Source organism: Sus scrofa, chromosome 1 (genome assembly GCF_000003025.6).
Source record: "Sus scrofa isolate TJ Tabasco breed Duroc chromosome 1, Sscrofa11.1, whole genome shotgun sequence".
Taxonomy (NCBI): domain Eukaryota; kingdom Metazoa; phylum Chordata; class Mammalia; order Artiodactyla; family Suidae; genus Sus; species Sus scrofa.
The window spans coordinates 135,752,275-135,774,468 of record NC_010443.5 but is presented as its reverse complement, the minus strand read 5'-3'; the positions used below and the strand labels follow the sequence as shown (position 1 = coordinate 135,774,468).

General features: G+C 34.3%; 1 protein-coding gene across 9 annotated transcripts in view; it reads right to left on the bottom strand.

Annotated features, from left to right (window-relative positions):
- The window catches only part of DPH6 (diphthamine biosynthesis 6), a 445,353-nt gene that overhangs the window by 248,442 nt on the left and 174,717 nt on the right, over nucleotides 1-22,194 (bottom strand). The window lies entirely within an intron of this gene.

Genomic DNA, 22,194 nt, shown 5'->3' with positions numbered 1-22,194 from the left:
GTTACACATACAAGTGTACATTCTTTTTTCTCATATTATCATGCTCCATCATAATGCGATCAGACATAGTTCCCAGTGCGACACAGCAGTATCTCATTGCTAATCCATTCCTAAGGCAATAGTCTGCTTCTATTATCCTCAAGCACCCCATCCATCGTACTCCCTCCTGTTCCCCTTGGCAACCACAAGTCTATTCTCCAAGTCCATGATTTTCTTTTCTATGGAAAGTTTCATTTGTGCCTTATATCAGATTCCAGATATAAGTGATATCATATGATATTTGGCTTTCTCTTTCTGACTTACTTCATTTAGTATGAGAGTCTCTAGTTCCATCCATGTTGCTGGAAATGGCATTATTTTTTCTTTTTGATGGTTGAGTAGTATTCCATAGTGTATATATACCACACATTCCTAATCCAATCATCTGTCAATGGACATTTGCGTTGTTTCCATGTCTTGGCTATTGTGAATAGTGCTGCAATGAATATGCAGGGGCATGTGTCTTTTTCAAGGAAAGTTTTGTCTGGATATATGCCCAAGAGTGGTACTGCTGGGTCATATAGTAGTTCTATGTATAGTTTTATAAGGTACCTCCATACTGTTCTCCATAGTGGTTGTACGAGCTTACGTTCACACCAACAATGTAGTGTGAGGGTACTACATAAAAATCATATATAAAAAGGAGGGTTCCCTTTCCTCCACACCCCCCTCCCCAGCATTTGTCATTTGTGGTCTTATTAATGATGGCTACTCTGACTGGGGTGAGGTGGTATCTCCCAGTAGTTTTGATTTGTGTTTCTCTAATAATCAGTGATGTTGAGTATTTTTTTTTCATGTGCTTGTTGCCCATCTGTATATCTTCCTTGGAGAAATGTCTATTCAGGTCTTTTGCCCATTTTTCAATTGGATTTTGGCTTTTTTTGCTGTTGAGTTGTATAAATTGTTTGTATATTTTAGAGAATAAGTCCTTGTCAGCTGAATCATTTGAAACTATTTTCTCCCATTCTGTAAGTTGTTTTTTGGTTTCCTTTGCTGTGCAAAATCTTGTCAGTTTGATTAGGTCCCATTGGTTTATTTTTGCTCTTATTTCTGTTGCTTTGGGAGACTGACCTGAGAAAACATTTGTAAGATTGATGTCACAGAATGTTTTACTATGTTCTCTTCCAGGAGTTTGATGGTGTCTTGTCTTATATTTAAGTCTTTAAGCCATTTTGAGTTTATTTTCATGTATGGTGTGAGGGTGTGTTCTAGTTTCATTGATTTGCATACAGCCATCCATGTTTCCCAGCAATAGTTGCTGAAAAGATTGTCTTTTCCCCATTTTATGGTCTTGCTTCCTTTGTCAAAGATTAATTGACCCTAGGTGTCTGGGTTTATTTCTGGGTTCTCTATTCTGTTCCATTGGTCTGTCTGTCTGTTTTGGTTCCAGGACCACACTGTCTTGATGACTGTGGCTTTGTAATATTGCCTGAATTCTGGGAGAGTTATGCCTCCTGCTTAGTTTTTGTTCCTCAGAATTGCTTTGGCAATTCTGGGTCTTTTGTGGTTCCATATACATTTTTGGATTGTTTGTTCTAGTTCTGTGAAAAATGTCATGGGTAATTTGATAGGATTGCATTGCATCTGTAGATTGCTTTGGGTAGTATGGCCATTTTTACAATATTAATTTTTCCAACCCAGTATCATGGAATACTTTTCCATTTCTTTACATCTTCTCTAATTTCCTTGATTAATGTTTTATAGTTCTCAGCATATAAGGCCTTTGCCTCCTTGGTCAGGTGTATTCCCAGGTATTTGATTTTTGGGGGTGCAATTTTGAAAGGTATTGTATTCCTTTTCTAATATTTCATTGTTAGTATATAGAAATGCAACTGATTTCTGAATGTTAGTCTTATATCCTGCTACTTTACTGAATTTGTTGGTCAGTTCAAGTAGTTTTTGGGTTGAGTCCTTGGGGTTTTCTATGTATATAGTATCATGTCATCTGTATATAGTGACAGTTTTACCTCTTCTTATTTGGATGCCTTTTATTTCTTTTGTTTGTCTGATTGCTGTGGCTAGGACTTCCAGTACTGTGTTGAATAACAGTGATGAGAGTGGACATCATTGTCTTGTTCTAGATTTTAGTGGGAAGGCTTTCAGCTTTTCTTCATTGAGTATTATATTTGCTGTGGGTTTGTCATAAATGGCTTTGATTATGTTAAGGTATGTACCCTTTATACCTATTTTTGGAAGCGTTTTTAAAATGAATGGATGTTGGACGTTGTCAAATGCTTTTTCTGCATCTGTTGAGATGATCATGTGGTTTTTGACTTTTGTTACAGAATGGCATCACAGAATGTCTTTGGGAGTGTTCCTTCTTCTTCAACCTTTTGAAAAAGTTTAAGGAGGATGGGTATAAGTTCTTCTTTATACGTTTGTTAGAATTTACCTGTGAAGCCATCTGGTCCTGGACTTTTATTGGTAGGGAGTGTTTTTATGACATATTCCATTTCATTTCTAGTGATTGGTCTGTTCAGTTGATCTATTTCTTCTTGATTCAGTTTTGGCAGGCTGTAAGTCTCAAGAAAGTTGTCCATTTCTTCTAGGTTGTCAAATTTGTTAGCATACAATTATTCATAGTATTCTCTCATGCTTTTTTTGTATTTCTGTAGTATATGTTGTGACTTCTCCTTTTTCATTTCTTATTTTGTTTATTTGGGTTTTTTCTCTCCTCTTCTTGGTGATTCTAGCCAGAGGTTTGTCAATTTTGTTTACCTTTTCAAAGAACCAGCTCTTGGTTTGATTGATTTTTTTCTATTGTTTTTTTTGAATCTCTATTTTATTGATTTCCCTTCTGACCTTTATTATTTCCTTCCTTCTACTGCTTTTAGGTTTTGTTTGTTCTTCTTTTTCTAATTTACTGAGGTGGTGAGTTAAGTTGTTGATTTGAGATTTTTATCCTTTTTTTGAGGAAGGCCTGTATTGCTATGAATTTCCCTCTGAGCACTGCTTTTGCAGCATCCCATAAATTTTTAGTGGTTGTATCTTCATTATCATTTGCCTTGAGGTATTTTTTAATTTCCTTCCTGATTTTCTCATTGACCTGTTGGTTTTCTAGTAGCATGTTGTTTAGTCTGTAGTCATTTTTTTCTCATTTCTTTTCCTGTGGTTGATTTCTAGTTCATGCCATTGTGGTCAGAGAAGATACCTGAAGTAATTTCTATACTTTTAAATTTGTTGAGGTTAGCTTTGTGCCCCAGTATGTGATCAATTCTTGAGAATGTTCCAGGTGCACTTGAGAAGAATGTATATTCTGATTTTTTTTTGGATGTAATATCCTGAAAATGTCAATTAAGTTTAACTTTTCTATTGTGCCATTTAGGATCTATGTTGCCTTACTGATTTTCTGTCTAGAGGATCTGTCCATTGATGCGAGTGGGGTGTTAAAGTCTCCTACTATGATTGTATTCCCTTCAATTTCTCCTTAACAAACAAAAGCTAAAAGAGTACAGCAATACTAAACCCATTCTAAAAGAATACTGAAAGGGCTTCTCTAAATTAAAAAAAAAGAGTAAGAAGAATTGGGATGGAGGAAACCACAATTGGAAAGCAATCACTTAAATAAGCCAGCATACAGATCTAAACATGAAGATGCTAAAAAAAAAAAAGACTTCAAACTCATACAATCTGGGGAAGGAAAGTAAGAAAATATAGATTCTTTTTTAAATTTTAATGATGTGTTTGAGCCTATATGACTATCAGGCTAAAGCAAGCAGATAAAGGAAGGGGTTAACATACTTAAAAAACAGGACAACCACAAATCAAAACCGAACATTACATTCATAAAAACTGAAACGTACTCAAGCATAAAACAAATGGAAACAATCCAACTAAAAAAAAAAAAAAAAGAAAGAAATGAAGAGAAACAAAGAATCAACTGGAAAACAAGGTTTAAAATGGTACTAAATACATGTCTATCAATAACCACCCTAAATGTCAATGGACCGAATGTTCCAATCAAAAGACACAGAGTGGCAGATTGGATAAAAAAGCAAAAACCAATCTGCTGTCTACCAGAAACTCACTTTAGGGTAAAGGACACATACAGATTGAAAGGGAGGGTATGGGAAAAGATATTTCATGCCAATGGACAAGACAGGAAAGCTGGAGTTGCAATACTCATATCAGACAAAATAGACTTTAAAATGAAGGCCATAAAGAAAGACACAGAAGGACACTATTTAATGGTTAAAGGAACCATTCAAGAAGATGTGATTTGTATTTTTTATTTCTGCAAATGTCATTGGGATTTTGACAGGAATTGCACTGAGTCTGTGAACTGCTATGGGTAGCATGAGCAATACAACAACATCAAGTCTTCCAATCTTTGAACATAGAATGTCTTTTCATTTTATTTTTATTTTTATTTTTTTTCCCCAGCAATGTTTTGTAGTTCTCAGCTATAAGTGTTCCATATTCTTGTAAGGTTAATTCCTAGGTATTTTATTCTTTTTGAGACTCTTGTAAATGGGACTGTTAATTTCCCTTCTGATTATTTATTATTGGTGCATAGCAATGCAACTAGTTTTGTGTGTTGATTTTGCATCTTGAAACTTTGCTGAATTTGTTCATCAGCTTTAACAATATTTTTTTTTTTTGTGTGTGTGGAATCCTTATGGTGTTCTACATATAAGATCATGTTATCTGCCAAAAGAGAAACATTTACTTCTTCCTTTATGATTTGAATGCCTTTTATTTTTTCTTCTTGACTAATTGGTGTGGTTAGAACTTCTAGTGCTGGATTGAATAGAAGTGGTGAGAGAGGGTATAGTTGCTTTGTTCCTAATCTTAGGGGGAAAGCTGTCAGATTTTTATCACTGAGTACAGATATAGTTTTAGGCTTTCAACGATGGGTTTTATTATATTGCAGTAATTTGCTTGTATTCCTAGTTTGTTGAGTGCCTTTATTGTAAAAAAGTGTTGAATTCTGTCAAATGTTTTTTCTGCATTAATTATTCATGTGGTTTTGTCCATCATTCTATTAATGTGGCATATTGTATGACTGATTTTCATATGTTGAATCATCTTTGCATTACATGGAGAAATCTCACTGGGCATAGTGTATAATTCTTTTAATGTATTATTGAGTTTGCTTGTGGTTTGTTGAGGATTTTCAACATTCATTAGGGATATTGGATTGTAGTTTCCTCTTCTTGTAGTATCTGACTGATTTTCCTTTCGTGCAGTATCTTTGCCAGAGTATTGCTGGCCACATAAAATGGATTTGGAAGTGTTCCCTTCTTTTCACTTTTTTGGAAGAGTCTGAGAAAAATTGGTGTTAGTTCTTTAAATGTTTGATATAATTCTTCAGTGAAGCCATCTGGTCCTATGCTTTTCTGTGTTGGGAGGTTTCTGATTACTGATTCATTCTCCTTACTAGTTATAGGTGTGCTTAGATTTAAAATTTCTTCATGATTCAGTCTTGACAGTTGTACATTTCTAGGAATTTACCTGTTACTTGTAGGTTATCCAATTTTGGGCAGATAATTGTTCATAATAGTCTCTTATGTTTATTATTTCTGTGACACTAGCTGCAACATATTTTCTATTATTTTTATATTTGTTATTGGAGCCTTCTATTTCTTATTAGTCTAGCTAAAGATTTGTCCATTTTGTTGATCTTTTCAAATATCCAGCTTTTAGTTTTGCTGTTTTTTCCTATAATTCTTTGGTTCTTTATTTCTGCTTTAACATTTATTTCCTTTTCCTAGTTCCTTAAAATGTAAAATTAGATTGTTGACTTGACGTCTTCTGTTATTTTTTTCCCCAATCATCTAAATTTTTGAGGTAATATTAGTTTATAGCATTATATGTTTCACATGTACAATATATTTCAATTTTTATATACATTAAAGTGTGCTCACCACCAAAAATTTAGTTTCCACCCTCACCATCAAGTGGCCTCCTTCACCCATTTCACACACACACCTTTCCTTCTTTTAAGTACTACTCTTCACTGTATCTCGGTGTTAGATTTTGATTAATTTAAATTATTTTAAAATTTTATTTCACTATTTTAAAAATATACTCCCCAGCTGAGTGAAATTATATGGTATTTGTATTTCTACATCCGATTTAATTCATTTAGCATGATACCCTCAAGGTCCATCCATGTTGTTGTATGTGGCAAGATGTGGTATATATACCACATCTTTATTCACTCACCCATTGGTGATCACATAGACTGTTTCCCTATCTTGGCTATTGTAAATAATGCTGCTGTCAACATAGAGGTGCATATATCTTTTTGAATTACTGTTTCTATATTGTTTGCATAAATACCAGAATAGAATAGGTGGGTCATATGATAGATCTATTGTTATTTTTTTGAGTGATCTTCATATTGTTTTCCATGGTGGCTGCACCAATTCACATTTCCACCAAGAGTATGTGAGGATTCCTTTTCCTTTGCATCCTTATCAACATTTGTTATTTCTTTCCATTATGATAACAGCCATTCAAATAAGGTTGTGAGTTTGATTTGCATTTCCCTAATAATTAGGGATGTTCAATATCTTTTCATGTGCCTGTTGGCCATCTGTATGGCTTCTTTGGAAAAAATTCTACTCAGCTTCTCTGCCTATTTTTGAATGGGTTTTTATGGTTGAGAATTGTATAAGTTCTTTATATATTTTGGATATTAATTGTTTATCAGATATGTGATTTAAAAATATCTTCTCCTGGGAGGTCCCTTTGTGGCTCAGCAGTTAATGAACCTGACTAGGATCCCTGAGGATATGGGTTCGATCCATGGCCTTGCTCAGGGAGTTAAGGATTTGGCATTACCATGAACTGTGGTACAGGTTGCAGATGTGGCTCGGATCCTGTGTTGCTGTGGCTGTGGAGTAGGCTGGCAGCTGTAGCTCTGATTAGATCCCTGATCTGGGAACTTCCATATGCTGCAGGTGCAGCCCTAAAAAGCAAAAATAAATAAACAAACAAACAAAATATCTTCTCCCATTAACTAAGTTGTCTGTTTTGTTAATAGTTTTCTTTGCTATATAGAATATTTTTAGTTTGCTGTCCTATTTTCTTTTACCTTTGCTTTTGTTTTCCTTGCCTGAGGAGACATATCAAGAAAAGTACCATTCAGACTGATGTCAAAAAGCATACTGCCTATGTTTACATGTAGGAGTTTTATAGTTTGGGGTTTTAAACTCAAATTTTTAACACATTTTGAGTTAATTTTTGTGTATGGAGTGAGATAACATTCTATATTCATTTTTTTTTGTACATGGCTGTCCAATTTTTCCAACACTACAAAAGAGACTATCCTTTCTATATTGTTCTTTGTTCCTCTGTCATAAATTGTTTGTATGTGTGTGGATTTCTTCCTGGGCTCTCAAGTCTGTTCCACTGATATATCTGTTTTTCTGCTAACTCCTGCTGTTTTAATTATTATAACTTTGTAATATAGTCTGAAAACAGGGTGTGTGATACTTTAAGCTTTGCTCTTTTTTTCTCAGGGTTGCTTTGGTTATTCAGAGTCTTTTGTATTTCCACTGAAATTTTAGCATTTTTTTGTTCTGTGGAATGTCCCTGAGATTTTGATAAGTTACATTGGATCTGTACACTGCTTTAAGTAATGTTCCTGGGATTTTGGAAAATGTCCCTGGGATTTTGATAGAGATTACATTGGATCTGTACAGTGCTTTAACTAATATGAACATTTTAACAATGTTAATTCTTCCAATCCATAAGCTTGGAATATTTTCCCATTTCCTTGTGTCTTCAATTTCTTTCAACAACGTCATAGTTTTCAGTGTGCAGACCTTTCACCTCTTTGGTTAAGTTTATTCCTAGGTATTTTACTTTTTTCATTGCAATTATAAATGAGATTTAATTTCCTTTCCTGCTAGCTCACACTTAGTGAGCTAGCAGATTCTTGCACATTGATTTGTATCCTGAAACTCAGCATATTTTTTAATTATTTCTAATAACTTTTTGGCATGGGGTTTTCTATATATAAAAATCATGGCATTTTCAAATAGTTTTACTTCCTTTTCAATTTATATGCCTTTCATCTCTTTTTCTCATCTAATTTCTTTGGCTAGGACTTCCTATACTATGTTGAATCAGAATGATGAAAGTGGGGATCCTTGTCTTAGAGGGAAAGCTTTCAGTTTTTCACCATTAAATATGATTTTAGTTGTGGGTTAGTCACTTATGGCCATTATTATGTTGAGGTATGGTTTTTCTGTATCCATTTTATTGAGATGTTGAATCTCTTTCAAATGCCTTTTCTGCTTCTATTGAGGAGATCATATGGTTTTTATTCTTTATTTTGTTAATGCAGTTTACAATTGCATGATTTGCAGATGTTGAACCATCCTAGCATCCCTAGAATAAATTGCACTTGATCAAAGTATACGATTCTTTAATATACTGCTGTATTCAGTTTTCTGATACTTAGTTCAGGATTTTTGCATCTATGTTCATTAGAGATATTGACATAATTTTCACTTCTTGTGTTGTCCTTGTCTAGTTTTGGTATTGGTATTTGGTATTGGGGTAATTTTGATCTCATAAGATCTGTTAGTGAGCATTCCTTCTTGTTCAACTTTATGGAAGAGTTTGAGAAGGATTCATCTTCTTTAAACGTTTTGTAGTATTCACCTGTAAAGTCATCTGGTCCAGGACTTTTGGTCTTATGAGACTTTTGATTAATATTTCAATCTCTTTACTAGTGATCAGGCTATTCATATGTTACATTTCATCATGATTCAGTCTTAGACAGCTGTATGATTCTAAGAATTTGTCCCATTTCTTTTAGGTTGTCCAATTTGTTGGCATATAGCTAATCAAAATATTATTTCATGTTTCTTTGTATTTCTGAGTATCCATTGCTATTTCTCCTTTCTGATTTTTTACGATTTTTACTTTTTTCTGTTATAGTTGATGTATAGTGTTCTGTCAATTTCTGCTGTACAGCAAAGCGACCCAGTCATATATACACATATTCTTTTTCTCATATTATCCTCAATCATGTACAAAGGAAGTGACTATGTAATTCCCCCAGTGCTATGCAGCAGGATCTCACTGTCTACCCATTCCAAAGGCAATAGTTTGCATCTATTAACCCCAAACTCCCAGTCCATCCCACTCCCTTCCCTTCTCCTTCTTTATGATTTTAATTATCACAGCCTTCTTTCTTTTTTTCTTAGTCTAGCTAAAGGTTGTCAATTATTTTTATCTCTTCAAAGATGTTTAATTAGTTTCATTAATATTTTGTCTTTTTAGTCTTTATTTATTTCCACTCTAATCTTTATTATTTCCTTCCTTCTACTGAATTTGGGCTTCCTTAGTTCTTCTTTTTCTAGTTTCTTTAGTTGTAAGAATAGATTGTTTATATTTGAGATTTTTCTTGTTTCTTGAGGTAGGTTTGTATTGCTATAAACTTCCTTCTTAGAACTGTTGCCACTGCATTCCATAGATTTTGTTATATTGCATTTTTATTTTCATTTGGTTTCAGATACTTTTTTATTTCTTACTTGAATTTTACATTGACCCAATAGTTGCTCAGTAGTATGCTGTTTAGTCTTCATATATTTATGATTTTTCCAGGTTCATTCTTGTGGTTGATTTCTAGTTTCATATAATTGTGATGAAAAAAGATGCTTGATATGATTTCAAATCTTCTTAAATGTATCAAGACTTGTTTTCTGTCAAACATATGGTCTACTCTTGAGAACATTCCCTGTGAACTTGTGAAGAATGTGTATTCTGCTGCACTTGGATCTGACGTTTGGTACATATCTATCAAATCAATCAAGTCTACTATTTACTTTAAGGCCAATATTTCCTTGTTGACTTTCTGTCTGGATAATCTGTCAGTCCCGTACTATTATTGCTGATGTCAATTTCTCCCCTTAGGTGGGTAAAGTAATTGCTTTATGTAGCTTGGTGTTCCTATGTTGGGTGCATATACTAATAACTGTTACATCTTCTTGATGAAATGTGCCCTTTATAATTATATAATTACATCTTTATCATTTATTATTTTTAATTGCTCAAACTATTTTGTCTGATATGAGTACAGCTACAACTGCTTTCTTTTGACTGCCACTTGTTTGGATTATCATCTTCAATCCCTTCACTTTGAGCTTATGTTTGTTTTTAGAGATAAAATAAGTCTCTTGTAGGAAGTATGTCTTAGGGTATTTTAAAAAATTCATTCAGCCTCTCTGGATCTTCAATTTCTTTCATCAGTGTCTTACAGTTTTCAGAGTACAGGTCTTTTACTTCCTTAGGTGGTTTATTCCTTTTGATGTGATAGGAAATGGGATGGTTTCCTTAATTTCTCTTTCTAATCTTTCATTGTTAGTGCATAAAAATACAACAGATTTGTGTAGTAGTTTTGCAGTCAGCAACTTTATCAAATTCCTTGATGAGCTTTAGTAGTTTTTTGGTAGTGTCTTTAGGATCTTCTATGTATAACATTATGTCATCTGCAAAGAGTGACAGTTTTACTTTTTTTTCCCCAAATTGGATTCCTTTTTTTTTCTTTTTCCTCTCTGATTGCATTGGCTAGGACATCCAAAACTATGTTGAATAAAAGTGGCAAGAATAGGCATCATTCTTTTGTCCCTGATCTTAGAGGAAATGCTTTCAGCTTTTCACCACTGAGTATGGTGTTAGATGTGGATCTGTCATATATGGCCTTTATTATGTTGAGGTATGTTCCCTCTATGCCCACTTTCTGGAGATCTTTTAATCATGAATGGGCACTGAATTTTATAAAAAGCTTTTTCTGCATCTATTGAGATGATTCATATGTTTTTATTGTTCATTTTGTTAATGTGATGTATCACACTGATTGATTTGCAGATACTGAAAATTCTCTGCATCCCTGGGATAAATCCCACTTAATTATTGTGTATGATTCTTTTAAGGTACTGTTGGAATTGGTTTGCTAGTATTTTGTTTAGGATTTCTGCATATATGTTCATGTGATATTGCCCTGTAATTGTGTGTGTGTGTGTGTGTGTGTGTGATATCTTTGTATGATTTTGGTACCAGGGTGATGGTGGTCTCAGAAAGAGTTTGGGAGTATTGCTTCCTCTGCAATTTTTGGAATAGTTTCAGAAAGTCAGACTCCTCTTTTTTTATGTTTCATTTCTCTGCTTTGGATTTATGTTTTATGGTTATCATGAGGTCTGTATAAAACATCTCATAAATAGTTATTTTTCTGTTGATAGCATCTTAATTTTCCTATGCAGATTTTGTCTTTTGCCTCTTTTTAATTTTTTTCTTGCCTCGAATCATTCCTGTTTGTATTGTAAATTTGTTTTCAAATTGAGGTAGTTATAGATTTTTTTAACTGCTTTTTTTCCCTTTAATCTTTATGCAATATGAAGTGTTTAAAATTTTTTCTGATATAGAGTTGCAATTTTCTGACTCTATATCATTTTCATAAAAATTTTGGATACTTTTGTCTTTTTTTTTTTTTTTCTGGGAGAGGAGCTTCCGTCAACATTTCTTGTAAGGCAGGTTTAATATTGGTGAACCCTCTCAGCTTGTATTTGCCTGGGACTTTATTTCTCCTTCATATTTGCAGGATACTATAACTGCAGGATAGAGTATTCCTGGTTGACAGTTTTTATTTTTCAGTATTTTGAATATCATTCCACTCTGTTCTGGCCTGTGGAGTTTCTGCTGACATATTTACTGATAACTTTATGGGGGTTCCTTTGTATGTTATCATCCTTTTCTTCCTAGCTGCCTTTTAAAACTATTTTTCATTGACTTTTGACAATTTTGATATAATGTATTTTGGAGAGGTCTTTTTGGGTTGAGGTCTTAGTTGTTCTCTAAATTCATGGGCTTGTATATCCAGTTCCTTCCGTAGGTTTGGGAATTTCCAGGTTATTTTAAAAAAAGCCTCTGTCTCCCCTCTCCTGTCTTCTTCTGGGATATCCATTACCTTCTGGCACTCTTCCTAAAAGAGCCAGATCACTTAAGTAGAATTTTCTTAAATATTTAAAGATACGATCATATTTCTAATTCTACATATATCCTTTCTAGATTTCTGTTTTTCAGATAATTCTGTCTTCCATGGTCTGATCTACTTACAATGTTTCTTTTATTTTTATTTTTTTTAATTTAGTGATTTTTATTTTTTCCATTATAGCTGGTTTATAGTGTTCTGTCAATTTTCTACTGTACAGCAAAGTGATCCAGTCACACATACATATATACATACTTTTTCTCATATTATCCTCCATCATGCTCCATCATAAATGACTAGATACAGTTTCCAATGCTATACAACAGGATCTCATTGCTTATCCATTCCAAAGGCAATAGTTTGCATCTATTAACCCCACATTCCCAGTCTATCCCACTCCCGCCCCCTCCCCTTTGGCAACCATAAATCTGCTATTCAAGTCCATGAGTTTCTTTTCTGTGGAAAGGTTCATTTGTACCATATTTTAGATTCCAGATATAAGTGATATCATATGGTATGTCTTTCTCTTTCTGACTTGCTTCACTTAGTATGAGAGTCTCTAGTTCCATCCATGTTGCTGGAAATGGCATTATTTTTTCTTTTTGATGGCTGAGTAGTATTCCATTATGTATATATACCACATCTTCTTAACCCATTCATTTGTCAATGGACATTTGAGTTGTGTCCATGTCTTGGCTATTGTGAATAGCACTGTGATGAACATATGGGTGCATATGTCTTTTTCAAGGAAAGTTTATGCCCAAGAGTGTGATCGCCCAAGAGTGCGATTTCTGGGTCATACGGTAGTTCTAGGTATAGTTTTCTGAGATACCCCCATGCTGTTTTCCATAGTTTTCTAATTTACGTTCCTACTAACAGTGTAGGAGGGTTCCCTTTTCTCCACACCCTCTCCAGCATTTGTTATTTGTAGGCTTATTAATGATGGCCATTCTGACTGGTGTGAGGTGGTACATCATAGTAGTTTTGATTTGCATTTCTCTAATAATCAGTGATGCTGAGCATTTTTTTCATGTGGTTGTTGGTTGGCCATCTGTATATCTTCTTTGGAGAAATGTCTATCCAGGTCTTTTGCCCATTTTTCAATTGGATTTTGGCTTTTTTGCTGTTGAGTTGTGTAAGTTGTCTGTATATTTTAGAGATTAAGCCCTTGTCATTTGCATCATCTGAAACTATTTTGTCCCATTCTGTAAGTTGTCCTTTTGTTTGTTTGTTAATGGTTTATTTTCCTGTGCAAAAGCTTGTCAGTTTGATTAGGTCCCATTGGTTTATTTTTGCTTTTTTTTTTCTGTTGCCTTGGGAGACTGACCTGAGAAAACATTTGTAAGATTGATGTCAGAGAATGTTTTGCCTATGTTGTCTTCTAGGAGTTTGATGTTGTCTTGTCTTATGTTTAAGTCTTTAAGCTATTTTGAGTTTACTTTTGTGCATGGTGTGAGGGTATGTTCCAGTTTCACTGATTTACATGCAGCTGTCTAGTTTTCCCAGAACCACTTGCTAAAAAGATGTCTTTTTCTCATTTTATATTCTTGTCTCCTTTGTTGAAATTTAAGTGATTGTAGGTGTCTGAGTTTATTTATGGGTTCTCTATTCTGTTCCATTGGTCTGTATGTCTGTTTTGGTACTGTCTTGATCACTGTGGCTTTGTAATATTGCCTGAAGTCTGGGAGAGTTATGCCTCCTGCTTAGTTTTTATTCCTCAGGATTGCTTTGGCGATTCTGGGTCTTTTATGGTTCCATATAAATTTTTGGATTGTTTGTTCTGGTTATGTGAAAAAAAAGGGAGAAATCACAATGGATACCACACTAATATAAAAAGCCAAAAAAGAATACTATGGACAGGTATATGCCAACAAATTTAAAACCCAGAAGAAATGGACAACTTTCTCGAGACTTATAGCCCGCCAAATCCAAATCAAGAAGAAATAGATTAACTGAACTGACCAATTACTAGAAATGAAATTGAATATGCAATAAAAACACTTCCTACAAACAAAGTCCAGGACCAGATGGCTTTACAGTTGAATTTTACCAAACATACAAAGAGGAACTTATACCCATCCTCCTTAAACTTTTTCAAAAGGTTGAAGAAGAAGGAACATTCCCAAAGACAATCTATGACACCACCATCGCTGTAATATCAAAACCAGACAAAGATACTACCAAAAAAAGAAAATTGTAGGCCAATATCTTTAATGAACATAGATGCAACAATTCTCAAAAAAATTTTAGCCAATCGAATCGAAAAACATATGAAAAAGATCATACACCACAACCAAGTGGGATTCATCCCAGGTTCACAAGGATGGTTCAACATACACAAATAAATCAATGTTAACAAAAGAAAAGTCAAAAATCCCATGATTATCTCAATATATGCAGAAAAAACATCTGACAAAGCCCAATATCCATTCATGATAAAAACTCTTCCCAATGTGGGTATAGAGGGAACATATCTTAACCATAATCAAAGCCATTTATGACAAACCCACAGCAAATATAAGTCAATGGAGAAAAGCCGAAAGCCTTACTACTAAAATCTGGAACAAGACAGGGACTCCTACTCTTACCACTTTTAGTCAACATAGTATTGGAAGTCCCAGGCACAGCAATCAGACAAACAAAAGAAATAAAAGGTACCCAAATTGGTAGATAAGAAGTGAAATTGTCACTCTATGCAGATGACGTGATACTATATAGAGAAAATCCTAAGGACTCCACACAAAAACTACTCTAACTGATGAATGAATTAATCAAAATAGCAGGATACAAGAGTAACATTCAGAAATCCAGTGCATTTCTGTATACTAACAATGAAATATTAGAAAAGCAATACAAAAATACAATACCTTTTAAAATTGCACCCCACAAATTTACATACCTGGGAATAAATCTGACCAAGGACACAAAAGACTTATATGATGAGAACTATAAAATATTAATCAAGGAGATTAAAGAGGATTCAAAGAAATGGACAGATATTTTATGTTCTTGGATTGGAAAAATTAATATTGTAAAAATGGCCATGCTACTCAAAGCAATCTACAGATTCAGTGCAATCCCTAGTAAATTATCCAGTGCTTTCAAATGCATTTTCGTCTCCTTTATTGAGTTTTTCAGCTCCAGACTTTTTGTTTGCTTCTTTTTCAGTTTCACTTTCTTTGGTAAAGTGTTCTTTCTGTTCATTAATTTTATTCCTGAGCTCATTGAACTTTTTGAGTTTTCCTATGAATACACGAGTTTCTTCATGACAGTTATTTTGAATTGTTTATCAGTTACTTTGAAATAGTCCATGACTTTACTCTTGGTTTCTGGAGCAGTGTCTTTCTTTGTGTGCTAAGAGTGTTATTGTGATTCTTTACAGTGCTTGAAGATGTGGTCCACATTTGAAGTAGCGAATACCTTTCTTCTTTAACCCCCCCTTTTTTTTTCTTCCTTCACAATAAAGGATTTAACAGGTTAGATATTAGAGGTCTTTCTTTTGTTTTTCAGTAGGTGGTGTTAAAGCACAAGTTTTTTGGTTTCTCTCACTTGAGCTGCCTCTGGTTGTATTTTAGAGATGGCACTATCTACCCTCCACTGCCATTCAGAAGTACTGCCCAGTGTCCTTTTTCACTGCTGATTATTGGTACCTTGCTGCTGCTCATGCTGCTGCTGGCAATACTTGAGTCATTGGGATGGCAGGTGCTACTCCAGTGTCAGACATCTCTTGAGTCATAGGCTCAACTGATGTATTGAGAGTAGGCTGGATTGGGGAGAATTGTGGGTACCTCTGCTGTGTCTTGAATTGTGCAGTTGGTGTCACTGTTGCAGGTGGGAGGCAAGGTGGGGGTAAGCTGTGAGTGCATCTATGGCTGGAGAGTTGGGGTTACAGGCCCTGCACTGCTCTTGCCCACCTGTGGTCACAAGTACTGCTGTGGTCGGGAGGCCAGAGTTGTGTGTGCTCCACCACCTCCCTCTCCCAACCTTCCCCACTGGGTTGCTACTAAGTTCTCTAGGGCTGCAGGTTCAGCTGTTGTGGCTGAGGATCAAGGATCACAAGCACTCCTCTGCTGTTCCCTTGGTTGTTGCCTCCTCTATGTGCTTGGGCCCACCTACCTTTCAGTGTACAGATGAGTAAATTTCTCCAGTGTTCTGCTCTGTTGGGTAGAGCCACCTCTGTTGAGTTGCGAATATTCTACTGGCTGTAGATTAAAGGGGAGTGACAAAGGTTGTGTCTCACACCACCATAATTCTGACATCAGTCTCTCTTGTTTTAGTGTATTGTGTTTACTGGTATAAATTTCCCTCTTGATATTGCTTTTGTTTCATTTCATAATTTTTGGTATGTTCTTCTTTCACATTCATTTGTCTCAATATATTTTCTAACTTCTCTTGTGATTCTTTTCTTTGACCCATTGGTTGTTCAGGAGTGTGTTTTTAATTTCAACATTATTTGTGGATTTTCTAGTTTTCTTTGTTACTGATTTCAAGTTCGATTCCATTCTGGTTAGAAAAGATATGTGGTATGATTTCAATCTTCTTAAATTTGTTACAAAGAGATCATGGCCTAACAAGTGATGTACCCTGGAGAATGTTCCTTGTATGCTTGAGAAGAATGTATATTTTGTTGTTCTAGGTAGAGTATTATTTTAATGTTTTTTAGGTCCAATTAGTCTATAGTATTGTTCAAGTCCTCTTTTTTTTTTAAATCAACATTGGTCTGTTTGATTTCCACATTACTGAAGATGAAATATCAAAATCTCTATCATTACTGTGTTACTATCTAGTTCTCATTTCAATTCTGTCAGTATTTGCTTCACATATCCAGGGGCCCTGCTGTTAGTTGTTTATTTATTTATAGTTGTTATACCTCATGGTGAGCTGACTCTTTAATCATTTTATAATTCCTTCTTTGTGAAAGTTTTTTTATTTAAAATCTATTTATCTGATTAAGTCTGGCCACTCCTGTCCTCTGTTGGTTACCATTTTCATGGGATATATTTTTTTCATCCTTTCACATTCAGCCTATGTATAACTTTATATCTAAGGTGTGTTTCTTATAAGTGGCATATTGTTGTGTCTTTTAAGAAAATCCATTTAATCACTCTATGTCTTGTGGTTTTCTGTGAGAACTGTCCGAGATGTAGATGTAATTTTTGGTGTGTTTGTAGGGGGAGGTGAGCTCCATGTCCTCCTGCTTTATCACCTTGATCTCCACCTCCAACTCTACTTCTTTTGATTGGAAATTTAATCTATTTAAATTTAAAGCAATTACCAGTAGAGAAGGATTCACTATTGCCACTTTGTTGTTTATGTGTCCTAGTCTTCTAGTTATTTTGTCACTCTTCCCTCCTTTGTAGCTGTCCTCTGTATTTTGTTGATTTTTTGTAGTTACACACTTTGACTCCTTCCTCATTTTCTTTTGTGACTCCTCCATAGATATTTTCTTTGTGGTTACCAAGGGGATTGCATCAAACATCTATAACATCTATTTTAAACTGACAATGACAACATTAATTGCATATGAAACTCTACTCTTACATTTCCTCCCTCCTACTTTATGTTATTGATGTCACAAACTGTATCTTTGAATATTCTGTGTCCTATAACATAGTTTTAAATAGTTACTTTGCATTATTTATAACATTCTATACCAGAATTAGAAGTAATTTATACAACACCATTACAATATCACAAAACTATATATACATATGTCTATATATTTACCTTTATCAGAGAGTTTTACATTTTCAAATGCTTTAATATTGGTATCTAGCGTGTCCCTTCCTGCCTCCCAACTTGAAGAATCCTCTTTAGCAATATTCATAAGAAAGGCAAGTCTAGAACTCTCTCAGTTTTTCCTTAGGGAAGGCCTTTTCTCCTTCTTAAAAATATTTTCCTTAGTAAAACGTTGGAGTAAAACAAAAATAAATGAGAAATTTTCAAACAAAAATTTAGAAAAATTATTACTAGCAGATACACCAAAACAAAATAAAGGATATTAAGGTCTTAACATAAATTCTATTAACTAGAGTTAAATATTTGTTTCTTTCTTGAGGATAAAAATTATAGTGAAATAAATAAACCATACATGCACTATCAGTAAGTTTTGACAAATGCATTACTGTTATCCTGAAAGTACTTTTAATTTTTGAAGGACATCTTTACTGGCTACAAATACTAGGATGAGAGTTCTGAACCATTATCTTTGAAATTATTGCACTTTTCCTATTGTATCTCTCCTCTCTGACATTTTAATTAGATGTATAGACCTTTTCACTTTTTATTTCTCAAGCCCTAATATGTATTTTTGTGACTTTGTTTCTCTTTATGCTTCATTCTGAATATTTTCTTTTGACCTGTCTTCCAATTCACTGAAACACTCTTTGGCTGTATCTATAGGCTTCCAGCAAAATTCTTAGCCCTTCCCTATCCAAGGTCTAAATCTATCTGAATCCCAAGTCACATCAATAAAGTTTATAAGATCAGGTTTTAAAACCTGCTAAATGCCTTATCAGATCAGTTCCCTCTTATCAGATCAGTTTTCTGCTCTTTAGCTTGAGGGCAAAGATGAGGAAAGGCTAGAGTAGGGTAGGAAAGTTGTGCTGAAACAAATGCTGATGAATAAAAGTCATCCTTTCTCTTTCTTTTGACTACTATAAGGAAATATTTTTGAGGTGGTATAGAGACTGTGGTAGCATATCTCCATGGAGGAGATTTTCGAATTTGTACATGTTGCTATGAGCTATGAGAATAAATTCCCATGCACAACATAATCAAGAGGCTAGTCATCCAAATATCCAAAATATATGCATATATATTTTTCCCTAAGATTCATTGCTTAGACTTTACTATGGGATCAACTAGACTTCAACCTATATTATGGGTACCATTTTCCCTAAAGTTATGTGCAAAGTTTTAAAGGGCTTTAGTGTGTCTCTTTCTACCAAGACTACTAAAATGTTGTAGAATGATATTTAAATACTTGGAGTTCCCATTGTGGTGTGGTGGAAACGGGACTATGTATCCATGGAATCTGACTAGTATCCATGAGGATGTAGGTTCGATTCCTGGCCTTGCTTGGTGGGTTGGGGATCTGGTGTAGCCCTTGAGCTGTGGTGCAGGTTGCAGATGCAGCTCGGATCCCACAAGGTTGTGGCTGTGATGTAGGCAGGCAGCTGTACCTCTGATTTGACCCCTAGCCTGGGAACCTCCATATGCTGTGGGTGTGGCCCATAAAATAAAATAATAAAATAAAAAAATATATGCTCATTGTAAAAAGTCACAATTAGAGCTATACAAAGAATTAAGCTTCTCTGTGTATTTTCCTTTCATATTCCCTTTCCCAAAAGAAATCAATAGCAATAGTCTGGAGATTATACACTCAAATCTTACTCTTATTCAAATATAATTAAATATATAAGCTACCTACCTGCACGACTAAATTTTAGAAAAACAAGATCATATCCCACATATTACTTTTCACCTTTATATTATGGCCATAACTTCAGTTCTGATTAGCCAAACAAGTGATATCTGTTATTGTAATAATAATGCTGGAGATAAAGATTATCCATAATAACTTCAATTTAAAGTTAGAATTAGAATTATGCTATACTTTGCATGAATCCATGTAGGTTTAACAGTTTTGTTTTGTTTTGTTTTTTGTCCTTTTTAGGGCTGCACCCATGGCATATGGAGGTTCCCAGGCTAGAGGTCTAATTGGAACTGTGCCTGACAGCCTATGCCACAGCCACAGCAATGCAGGATCCGAGCCCCATCTGCAACCTACACCACAGATCACGGCAACACTGGATCCTTAACCCAGTGAGCGAGGCCAGGGATTGAACCCGCAACCTCATGGTTCCTAGTTGGATTTGTTTCTGCTGCGCCATGATGGGAACTCCAAGTTAAACAGTTTTTTAAATAGAGTAGGTGCTCACAGGAATTTGTTGAAGAGAAAAATAAAAGCATAGGGATCATTTGATGTTATAATTTTTTCAATACATTTGATAAGATTTCCTAAATAAAGCAAAATAAAATGAAACAGCACAGAATGGACTATGAAATTATGATGTATTGAAAAGTTAAAACTTCTATGAATATAAAACATTCTAATTATAGAAAATATATAATTGTTCCAAGGATTATTTAAACAAAAACCGAAATTAAGTACCAAGTGATAGTAGGGTTCATTAGTAAAATTAGGCTAAATTTCTGTGAAATTTGTCTCTGTATAAAAGCAATGGCTTTTCCAATAATTAATTTGAAATATTATTTCTCATAAAGCTGTTTGAAAAATCTAGAACAACTACACAAGGAAGAAAGAGCTTCTGAATTGTTAAAAGTCTTGATTCTTCTGTTAAAGGTTATGCATTTTAATAGGATCTTTTGGCTGATTTATGTAAAGCTTTGTATTTTTCATTTTCTCAAGCCTGTCGTGGTAGTGATGTATGGTATATTTTAGCATCAAGTTTGCCATAAGCAATAAACTCAGAGCCCCAAAAGAAATTTTAATATATTTCCCCATTTTTAACCTGGAGCTTTCCATTATTCAGTTATTTTGTTTGGGATCCCATGTTAAGTTGATATAATTTTTACATTGAAATAAACAATTTAAGATTTTAACTTAAAGGTAAAATTTAAACAGATTAATTATTTAATATGAAAATTTCAGGGTCATTGTAAACAATGTGAAAATCTTAGTGATAACTTAAATTTTACACTAACAACCTCTTCTAAAGGTTGTATTTTATATTCTAGTTTGGAGCATTTTTCTCTAAGAAGATGAAAGAAAAATAAAAAAGAAAGTGACTCTTGTTAATTGGTATACAACATCAAATGGAAGCATGTTTATAAAATTCTGTAAGAAGGAAAAAATGAAGTATGAAAATAATAATTAGTTTACTTCAAAAATTCTTATTACAGAACTAGTAGCTGTTACAGGGGGTATGAAGATGACAAAGGAGTCTTTAAGAAATTTACAACCTTGTAGAAATAGTAAGTTAAGTCCTTAACTATAACACAAACTGCCTAAGTTAATCATCACAAGAAAGGAAGAAACAAAGTGTTAGTATGGTTCATCTGGTGTGGGTAGGTGTATAAGAGTATTTGAATTCGATCTGGCCTCATAAGCAGTATGTAAACAGAGAAGAAAGGGAGGAATAAAGTAAGACAGATAAGAAAGAATAAGCAAAGGCAAGGGAAGAGAGAAGCAAGAAAGAGAACAAGAGAGAACAAAGGTATATGTGGGGGAGTCCAGGGAGCAAGACCAAAAAAGGATGTTATGGCAACATGTCATATGGCCCTCAATTCATGTATCCATCTTATTTATTGAGAGAACAATGTAGCACCATTCGTGCAGAGAAACAACAACTAGAAAGAAAGAAAACCTAATAAGGCAGGTGAGTAGAATATGGAGAGAATAAAGCACGGAGTTCACTTAAGAAAGTTACACCTGGTCCAAGAGTTTGGGCAAGATATAAGTTTAACTAGAGAGATGGGCACAGAGATGGAATAATATACAAGACATTAAAACTAGCTTGTAAAGGACTAGTTAACCAACTGAATGTTCCTGGTAATGGAAAGACAACTGTGAGAAATGATTCATTTTTCCTGTGCCTGAGTTTCTAGTGGGAAAACAGACATGTTATATAACAAAAATAAGGAAAAAGTGTACTTGGATAGGAAAATGAGCTCAAAGTTTTTACATAATGAGTTTGACACAGATTGGCTATCACGTCCAGCAGCCAATCAGAAAATAGGGATCTGGAGTTAAGGAGAAAAAAAAAAAATTAGTAGAAAGACCAGAAAGTGTCTTGAGAATTATCTACATAGAGGTAAAAAGTAGACATGTGGGAAAAGACAAAAATCTTAGAGAGGGAAAATATTGAACAAAGAATAAAATGCAGCAATAAAGGCAAACTGAGGTATATATACATGTTGAAGGTCATAAGCAAAGAAGATACTGAAGGAGACAGAAGAAATCTTGAGAAAGGAGAAGAAAAAATCAGAATAATACAATGACATATACACACTATAAGAAAAATTTTCAAGGAGATGGTGGCCATTATCAGAGAAAATGATTAATGATTATGAAGACTGAGAAAAGACCAATAGCAATTTGTCAAAGTAATTGAGGTCAAGCTAGATTGAAGATGTGTAATAAAGTTAATGGAAACTAAGGGATTTTAGGGAACAGATAC